Source organism: Daucus carota, chromosome 9, assembly GCF_001625215.2.
Source record: "Daucus carota subsp. sativus chromosome 9, DH1 v3.0, whole genome shotgun sequence".
NCBI classification, from domain to species: domain Eukaryota; kingdom Viridiplantae; phylum Streptophyta; class Magnoliopsida; order Apiales; family Apiaceae; genus Daucus; species Daucus carota.
In genome coordinates this window covers 17,191,985-17,202,083 of record NC_030389.2, presented here as the reverse complement: position 1 = coordinate 17,202,083, position 10,099 = coordinate 17,191,985, and the positions used below count along the sequence as shown (strand labels likewise).

Sequence of the window (10,099 nt, the reverse complement as noted above, 5' to 3'; positions counted from 1 at the left end):
AATGATATGAGTGTTTAGTGGATAACAATATTAGATTGTTTAACTTTCTCAATGAGTTGGTGAGAAATTAGAGTTGAAGAATGCATGGTATTCTTATTTTATTTAACAGGGAATGTGATATGTAGTTGGGAAACAAAGAAAAAGAAAATGAATTCATGATTAGAAACTTCATCAATTAAGCTTCATGTGACATCCCCAAAATCCGGGGGTCTGGATTTGGTGCCACTAAAACGAAAATCATTTAAAAACCTGTATTTGCGGATGAAGGTAACACAGATATTTAAAATATCTGGACATTTAAAAGAGATTTAAATCAAAACCACTTTGACCCCCTAACAACAGGATCGCTAATAGGTTACAGCACTGAAATCAGAAACCAAAAACTATCAAATCTTATTACAACTTAAACTACATTATCAGTTAAACCTCGATAAGAAGAGTAACTGATAACCAATAAATAAATGTATTATACAATAACTGAAATAGAACAATTCTAACCCATACTATTCTTGCAGACATCTCACTGGCAATCTCGCCTAGCATTACTTCTACGCGCAGCTTGACAAACGAATCATCTTAATCCCTAGCTGAAAAGGTTAAAAGGAATAGCAAGGGTGAGCAATAATGCTCAGCAAGTATATGAATGAACAGTTGTAATAAATAAAAGGAGAATGAAATATATCAGATTTTGTATGTAACTTGCCGGGTATTTTTAACAACGGAGAACAACAGTTATAATTCTATAAAAGTATGGCAATTACAAGAGAATATAATCATTTAAAACTATTCTATGAAAAATCATTCGCCTACGGTGCGTGGTGCTGACACGGTGATCAGCCGAGCATCAAGCACCGGGACAGGGCGCTACCTATCCCAAGAACTAAGGGGCCCAAGGCACACATTGGCCTTAAAATAATGTAACAAGTAACCACGACCGGCACCACGGTCCAGCAAATGAATTCCGATTGGTTAACAGTTTATAAATAATACTTCTATATTAGAAGTCTTTTAACATCATTTCCATGTTACCAAACCCAAAAAGGTATCCAACCTTTTTAAATCCAAAACCTGCATAGTAATCCTCTGTATACCACAATTTACTGTTAACCAAGTTTGAAATCATATATAGTTGGCTATGTTCAACATTCTTAAAAGATATAATATCAAAGAGAATATTGAACAAAATAACCAATTGCCACTAGGACAAAAATAAGCCATGGAATACGTTTACCAATAAAGAACTCCAAAGAGTTTCAAAATCATTCTTGAGTAAATAGAAGAAACTAAGAACTTGCTTTTAAATATAGAAGTTGAATAAGAATATTTGCCTTAACTCTGGTGTCTAACTCGGATTTCTAATAGTACTATCTACTGAACTGTTCCCTTCTGCTTAGTTTCTGACAGACTTTAATAAAATATCCATAGCACAGCTTCACTTCATTGGTTTATGCCAGCCTCGCTCCACGATACTATTCACTATTTCTGAACATCCCAGTCGACTCTGTACGGCAGTAAGACAATACTTCAATCGTCGGATCAAACGAAACTAATTACTAAATGCTATTAGAATCTGCAACTAACTACCCTTCGCATATCCATATATAGTAAACAAAAAGATATATATAGACATCCACATAATAATATATATACACTGGATCAGTCAGACAAATAACCACATAATCAAGAAACATACATATTCCATCCAACTATAATATAATGCTATTAACTGTCAAATATCTATTTATAGACAGAATGAACTTAATTTCTAAAGAAAATTTCGGCATGAAGTATTCGTAAATAGGACTATCCCCCTGTTTTCAAATCAATCAAATCAAGCTCTTTACACTAAATAAAATACTAATATAAAGAAAATCTGCCTCGACATGCAGTAAATCACATAAGAAAAGTACCCGCCCCAACATGCGGCATCTAACACATAATGATAAATAATCCGCCCAGACATGCGGCACCTAAACACATAATGATTGAAACAAACTAACAGCTTATCTTTAAAACGGAAAGTAATTCAATATTAATACATTATACTATCAAGAATAACACTCTAACATTTAACACGTAGCACTTAGCAGGTATCACATATTTCCATACATTTACTTACCACTTACCATAATACTCAATCTAGATACTATTCAATTCAAATATATACAAGTTAAAGTAAATAAGCATAGCATTATAACTATTTAAGATATCGCATATTTATATTATTAATATTATTATTTACTCTTATTACTACTAGTGAAAGTAATAATAATAATAAAGAATAATACTAATATTTATTAATATTCGACATCCCAAAATTACCAAGTAAACACAGTTTCACACATTAACATCAATAATAATGCTATGTATTACTGCTATTACTACCAAATCACATAAATATTATTTATAGATTTTATAGAAATATCACAAATCAGTAACTATGTAAATTCGATTAATAGTCCGATAATTATAGGATACGCCCCCGTATAATTTTAAAAATCTAAATTTTATTTAAAAATCGGGTAGCACCTCCTCTATTTATCGGACTACCAGTCGATATCATATCGACACAACAATCCCAACAAACCAGTATTCAATCTCCGAATAATTCAAATACTTAATCTATTAATACTAACTAAACCCAATAACCAATCAAATATACCAACAATCGAAATAACAATTATAAGCGTATCGGAAATCAGTCTCAAGACTTAAGCCACCCGAATAATCTACATAGCCATGTAGTCGTCACTCGGCCAACACGGCCCCACACACCCACGAAGCACTGTATACGCACACACACGATTTACACCCACAAACGCACACCCTCACAAACAGCCACAGAGACACGCAGAATATACACACACACAGAGTAATCACACACGAATACACATACACACACTGATTATACACGCAGCCACAGTCTCGCGCACACAAATATATACGCACAATACATATATGAATACCGGTACCCAGCAGCAACTCGGGAAAGGAAGGAAGAAAGAGTGAGGCCGGCGGAGAGCGGCGGCGATTCCCGGAGGTGAGGCGACGCCGGAAAACCGACGGGAAAGGAAGACAGGAGAGGAAGAAACAGCGCGGGAGAGAAATTCAGGGAGAAGTGCGAGGGAAGAGAGATTGAGCGCGAGAGGGAGAGACTGGGGAGAGAAGAGAGAGATGAGCGAGAGAGAGATTGAGAGAAAAGAGATGCAGGGAGATTGATGTTTTAAAAGAAATCAACTGAATTTGTATAGCTGCCACGTTTTGAAAACAAACCACGTACCCCCTTTTTGGGGCCGGTTCCGGACTGAAATCAAAATTTGAACGAGCAAACTCACAAATAACAATGATCCAGATAAATATCAAAATAATTTTAAAAATCTCAACATAATTAAAAACTAATAAAATATGATTTTCACGATTTTTGGATCATTTTTGAAATAAATAGAAAGACCCCACTTCAATCTATACGGGAAATCATTTAGAGCTGAAGAATTATCAAAATATCGTTTTATGAATTTTATAAATCTTTAAAAATATTTAATGGAATTATAAAAGCGATAAAAATGATTTTATATGCAATACACCATTTTATACAATTCAATCAGTATAAAATCCATAACAAATGGGAATTGATAACACAACTCAACAATCCAATAGAAATAAAATACACCGAATCTCAAGAATATAATCACACAATATTCATAATTAACTATAATTAATTATCGAACAATTCCACCAGTATCACTCAATCACATAACACATATATTCACATAATAATCATTTAGAATTGTTCAAAACAATATATGAAACTCATAAAGTCATTTTTGAAAACCAACAAAATAAAATAAAATATAAAATTTTATTCCTCTATTAGAAAATTAATACCAAACTAATTAATAATTGCCGAAAAACCCGAGTCGTTACAGACTTCCCCCCTTATAAGGATTCTGTCCTCGGAATCAGCGAAGAGAGAACTAGAGCATGCTATTGCTTGCAAGTAGCATCGTGATCCGCTTCTGTAGTTGTAGTTATATGCGAAATCTTGAAATGTATTGGTTGCATTAGCTCGTTCAAATTTAGCTGGCATACCCTCAAAATTGGTCGAAAAATAAGAATCATGGAATCTTAGAATTTATCAGATTTTAGATATCAAGGCAAAGGGTATAGTATGATTTTGCAGAGAAAAACTAATTTGGAATTAAAAATTACTGAGAGATCAATATGATCTAGAGAACTTAATGTTGCGTATCTAAATAAAGATACTACTAAAGGTAATTAGCCTTCTTGTAATTTACAACATACAGGTGATGGCGTCCCATCAAACTCCTATCACACAGACAGGTAGTCCTTGTGTCCCCTATAGGCAGGGTTGTTCATCTCAGTTAGAGTAGAAAAATGTGAAAGTGATTCAAAATCAAGTAAATAATCATCGTCTTTCGATAAATCCTGACGAATCAATCTGATGCACACCTTGGATCAAAATCGAATAATATTCCAAAGGTGCTAATTTTGATGAAAAGAATAATAAAAAAAATACAGTGAATATACATGCATCCTCCTATAACTCAACAGAAAGAATATATGAATTTTAAGGAAATCTTTGTAAAAGAGACGTTGAAACAAATCACTGATTAGGAAAATAATCAATAAAGTGGAAGGTATTGCCAAGATTCTCAGAGCTATCTTCTTGATTGATTCTTCTAATGGCTCGTTTCGATTCTAACGATTCTTCTTGGCGTTCGTACTTATCACTGACTTATGTTCTGGCTGATTCATATTTGACTCCAAAGATTCCATCACTGATATCCATGTTAGGCAGAAGTCCTGTCGAGTTTTATATAAACATCAGCACATAGTTTTGATGTTCTAACCTACTCCTGGATAACGTGAATTCTATATAAACTCTCAATCAATAATTCAACACTTGGCTTCTCTCTGACCCAACAAATCTCAAACTTATTCTATATATCTCTATAAGAAATAATAGATAACCCTCTAACTAATGCTCTAGAAGTGGTACAAATGGCAAGCAACATTCTAGACTAGACAAGTCAATCCCCGAGTCTAGCGGGCACTGTTTACTAAAAAATCAAGCTCAAGCTCTGAAAGATTGGAAACTAAAGGTATTCTATCATATTTCTCCTCAGATCCAAATTCACTGCTCCTAGACTGAAAACTAGGATATATTAAATGATTACTCAAATCAATACTCTAGCACAATATCAGTTCTACTTACAAAGACTACATCCAATAGTCTTAACTTACCTCTATGTGAGGTTACACTAAACACATCTTTCTATAAACCTGTTAGAATCACCTATATTCTGATTTCAATAACTTATAACCTACAGCTCTGATACCAACTGTGACATCCCCAAAATCCGGGTGTCTGGATTTGGTGCCACTAAAACGAAAATCATTTAAAAACCTGTATTTGCGGAAGAAGGTAACACAGATATTTAAAATATCTGGACATTTAAAAGAGATTTAAATCAAAACCACTTTGACCCCCTAACAACAGGATCGCTAATAGGTTACAGCACTGAAATCAGAAACCAAAAACTATCAAATCTTATTACAACTTAAACTACATTATCAGTTAAACCTCGATAAGAAGAGTAACTGATAACCAATAAATAAATCTATTATACAATAACTGAAATAGAACAATTCTAACCCATACTATTCTTGCAGACATCTCACTGGCAATCTCGCCTAGCATTACTTCTACGCGCAGCTTGACAAACGAATCATCTTAATCCCTAGCTGAAAAGGTTAAAAGGAATAGCAAGGGTGAGCAATAATGCTCCGCAAGTATATGAATGAACAGTTGTAATAAATAAAAGGAGAATGAAATATATCAGATTTTGTATGTAACTTGCCGGGTATTTTTAACAACGGAGAACAACAGTTATAATTCTATAAAAGTATGGCAATTACAAGAGAATATAATCATTTAAAACTATTCTGTGAAAAATCATTCGCCTACGGTGCGTGGTGCTGACACGGTGATCAGCCGAGCATCAAGCACCGGGACAGGGCGCTACCTATCCCAAGAACTAAGGGGCCCAAGGCACACATTGGCCTTAAAATAATGTAACAAGTAACCACGACCGGCACCACGGTCCAGCAAATGAATTCCGATTGGTTAACAGTTTATAAATAATACTTCTATATTAGAAGTCTTTTAACATCATTTCCATGTTACCAAACCCAAAAAGGTATCCAACCTTTTTAAATCCAAAACCTGCATAGTAATCCTCTGTATACCACAATTTACTGTTAACCAAGTTTGAAATCATATATAGTTGGCTATGTTCAACATTCTTAAAAGATATAATATCAAAGAGAATATTGAACAAAATAACCAATTGCCACTAGGACAAAAATAAGCCATGGAATACGTTTACCAATAAAGAACTCCAAAGAGTTTCAAAATCATTCTTGAGTAAATAGAAGAAACTAAGAACTTGCTTTTAAATATAGAAGTTGAATAAGAATACTTGCCTTAACTCTGGTGTCTAACTCAGATTTCTAATAGTACTATCTACTGAACTGTTCCCTTCTGCTTAGTTTCTGACAGACTTTAATAAAATATTCATAGCACAGCTTCACTTCATTGGTTTATGCCAGCCTCGCTCCACGATACTATTCACTATTTCTGAACATCCCAGTCGACTCTGTACGGCAGTAAGACAATACTTCAATCGTCGGATCAAACGAAACTAATTACTAAATGCTATTAGAATCTGAAACTAACTACCCTTCGCATATCCATATATAGTAAACAAAAAAATACATATAGACATCCACATAATAATATATATACACTGGATCAGTCAGACAAATAACCACATAATCAAGAAACATACATATTCCATCCAACTATAATATAATGCTATTAACTGTCAAATATCTATTTATAGACAGAATGAACTTAATTTCTAAAGAAAATTTCGGCATGAAGTATTCGTAAATAGGACTATCCCCCTGTTTTCAAATCAATCAAATCAAGCTCTTTACACTAAATAAAATACTAATATAAAGAAAATCTGCCTCGACATGCAGTAAATCACATAAGAAAAGTACCCGCCCCGACATGCGGCATCTAACACATAATGATAAATAATCCGCCCAGACATGCGGCACCTAAACACATAATGATTGAAACAAACTAACAGCTTATCTTTAAAACGGAAAGTAATTCAATATTAATACATTATACTATCAAGAATAACACTCTAACATTTAACACGTAGCACTTAGCAGGTATCACATATTTCCATACATTTACTTACCACTTACCATAATACTCAATCTAGATACTATTCAATTCAAATATATACAAGTTAAAGTAAATAAGCATAGCATTATAACTATTTAAGATATCGCATATTTATATTATTAATATTATTATTTACTATTATTACTACTAGTGAAAGTAATAATAATAATAATAAAGAATAATACTAATATTTATTAATATTCGACATCCCAAAATTACCAAGTAAACACAGTTTCACACATTAACATCAATAATAATGCTATGTATTACTGCTATTACTACCAAATCACATAAATATTATTTATAGATTTTATAAAAATATCACAAATCAGTAACTATGTAAATTCGATTAATAGTCCGATAATTATAGGATACGCCCCCGTATAATTTTAAAAATCTAAATTTTATTTAAAAATCGGGTAGCACCTCCTCTATTTATCGGACTACCAGTCGATATCATATCGTCACAACAATCCCAACAAACCAGTATTCAATCTCCGAATAATTCAAATACTTAATCTATTAATACTAACTAAACCCAATAACCAATCAAATATACCAACAATCGAAATAACAATTATAAGCGTATCGGAAATCAGTCTCAAGACTTAAGCCACCCGAATAATCTACATAGCCATGTAGTCGTCACTCGGCCAACACGGCCCCACACACCCACGAAGCACTGTATACGCACACACACGATTTACACCCACAAACGCACACCCTCACAAACAGCCACAGAGACACGCAGAATATACACACACACAGAGTAATCACACACGAATACACATACACACACTGATTATACACGCAGCCACAGTCTCGCGCACACAGATATATACGCACAATACATATATGAATACCGGTACCCAGCAGCAACTCGGGAAAGGAAGGAAGAAAGAGTGAGGCCGGCGGAGAGCGGCGGCGATTCCCGGAGGTGAGGCGACGCCGGAAAACCGAGGGGAAAGGAAGACAGGAGAGGAAGAAACAGCGCGGGAGAGAAATTCAGGGAGAAGTGCGAGGGAAGAGAGGTTGAGCGCGAGAGGGAGAGACTGGGGAGAGAAGAGAGAGATGAGCGAGAGAGAGATTGAGAGAAAAGAGATGCAGGGAGAATGATGTTTTAAAAGAAATCAACTGAATTTGTATAGCTGCCACGTTTTGAAAACAAACCACGTACCCCCTTTTTGGGGCCGGTTCCGGACTGAAATCAAAATTAACGAGCAAACTCACAAATAACAATGATCCAGATAAATATCAAAATAATTTTAAAAATCTCAACATAATTAAAAACTAATAAAATATGATTTTCACGATTTTTGGATCATTTTTGAAATAAATAGAAAGACCCCACTTCAATCTATACGGGAAATCATTTAGAGCTGAAGAATTATCAAAATATCGTTTTATGAATTTTATAAATCTTTAAAAATATTTAATGGAATTATAAAAGCGATAAAAATGATTTTATATGTAATACACCATTTTATACAATTCAATCAGTATAAAATCCATAACAAATGGGAATTGATAACACAACTCAACAATCCAATAGAAATAAAATACACCGAATCTCAAGAATATAATCACACAATATTCATAATTAACTATAATTAATTATCGAACAATTCCACCAGTATCACTTAATCACATAACACATATATTCACATAATAATCATTTAGAATTGTTCAAAACAATATATGAAACTCATAAAGTCATTTTTGAAAACCAACAAAATAAAATAAAATATAAAATTTTATTCCTCTATTAGAAAATTAATACCAAACTAATTAATAATTGCCGAAAAACCCGAGTCGTTACACTTCATGCATGTGTTGTACCCATTGTAGGAACTTAAACAACTTTGAATTTTCTTTATTGACCTTAATAGCACTTAAAAAATCTAATGTTTCATGAGTAATTATAAAACACTAGACAACATAATTTATAGATTTTATTCCTTCCCCCCACTATTTAATAAGAAAATCACTTACTTTCATTCTATATTGTTTCGAGCTACGTTTATACATTTCTTTTACCTCTACTTTCGAGATTCAATTGCTTAATAAAGTCTTATTTGTTTGTTGTTTCGAAATATCATAAACACTATTAATAAAATTACAAATGATTTTATAATATTAGAGAATTTATCGAGGTTCCAAGCCAAGACCATATTATTGAAACTATCCTATTGAGCACCTTCCACTACATATGTGACACTTTTCACAATTGTCGGCACAACAAATCTCAACTTTCCTTTTGTATATAGTCGTATATTAAATGACCTTTTATATGCTAGATGGAAGATATTTGTGGTAGACCTCTAACTCTCCGTGCCACATATATCTTTTGCACATTTATTAACAATGGCCGGCAAGAAATGTGCTAAAATAGGAATATTTCAAATGTAGAAATGATACTTTTTGTAGACATGAGTGGATCTTGAAAACAAACAAGTGCATGGAATAGGGCCATAGACACTTAGATGGTCATACACAATACACATGAGTCCCATATGAGTCCCTCATTTTTTTGACCCCTCCCACCCTCTCTGCATTGCACATTACTGCAAACTTAAGATTTGGATACTTTACTTGTAGAGCGTTTATAAATACCATTTCTACAGTGTTTTTAAAATAAAAACCATAAGCTAGTGCCCATTATAATAAAAAATTAGAAAAAGAGAAAATTATCTATATAGTGTTTTAAATTGAATGCAGTTAAGTGGAAACTTTAAAGGTGGAGACTAAATTAACGCAATCTAAGTAATTTTTTGATTTAATTTTTATTTTTTATATATACTTTGATAGTGGTAT

General features: G+C 33.2%; 1 long non-coding RNA gene across 1 annotated transcript; it reads right to left on the bottom strand.

Annotated features, from left to right (window-relative positions):
* Nucleotides 1-344: 344 nt before the first annotated feature.
* On the bottom strand, nt 345-8,507 carry LOC135149377 (uncharacterized). The gene is made up of 4 exons (XR_010287834.1): nt 8,149-8,507; nt 6,508-6,680; nt 1,329-1,501; nt 345-587 (listed from the first exon to the last, which is right to left on the bottom strand). It is a non-coding gene; the product is annotated as an uncharacterized LOC135149377 (long non-coding RNA).
* Between the last annotated feature and the right edge of the window lie 1,592 nt (nt 8,508-10,099).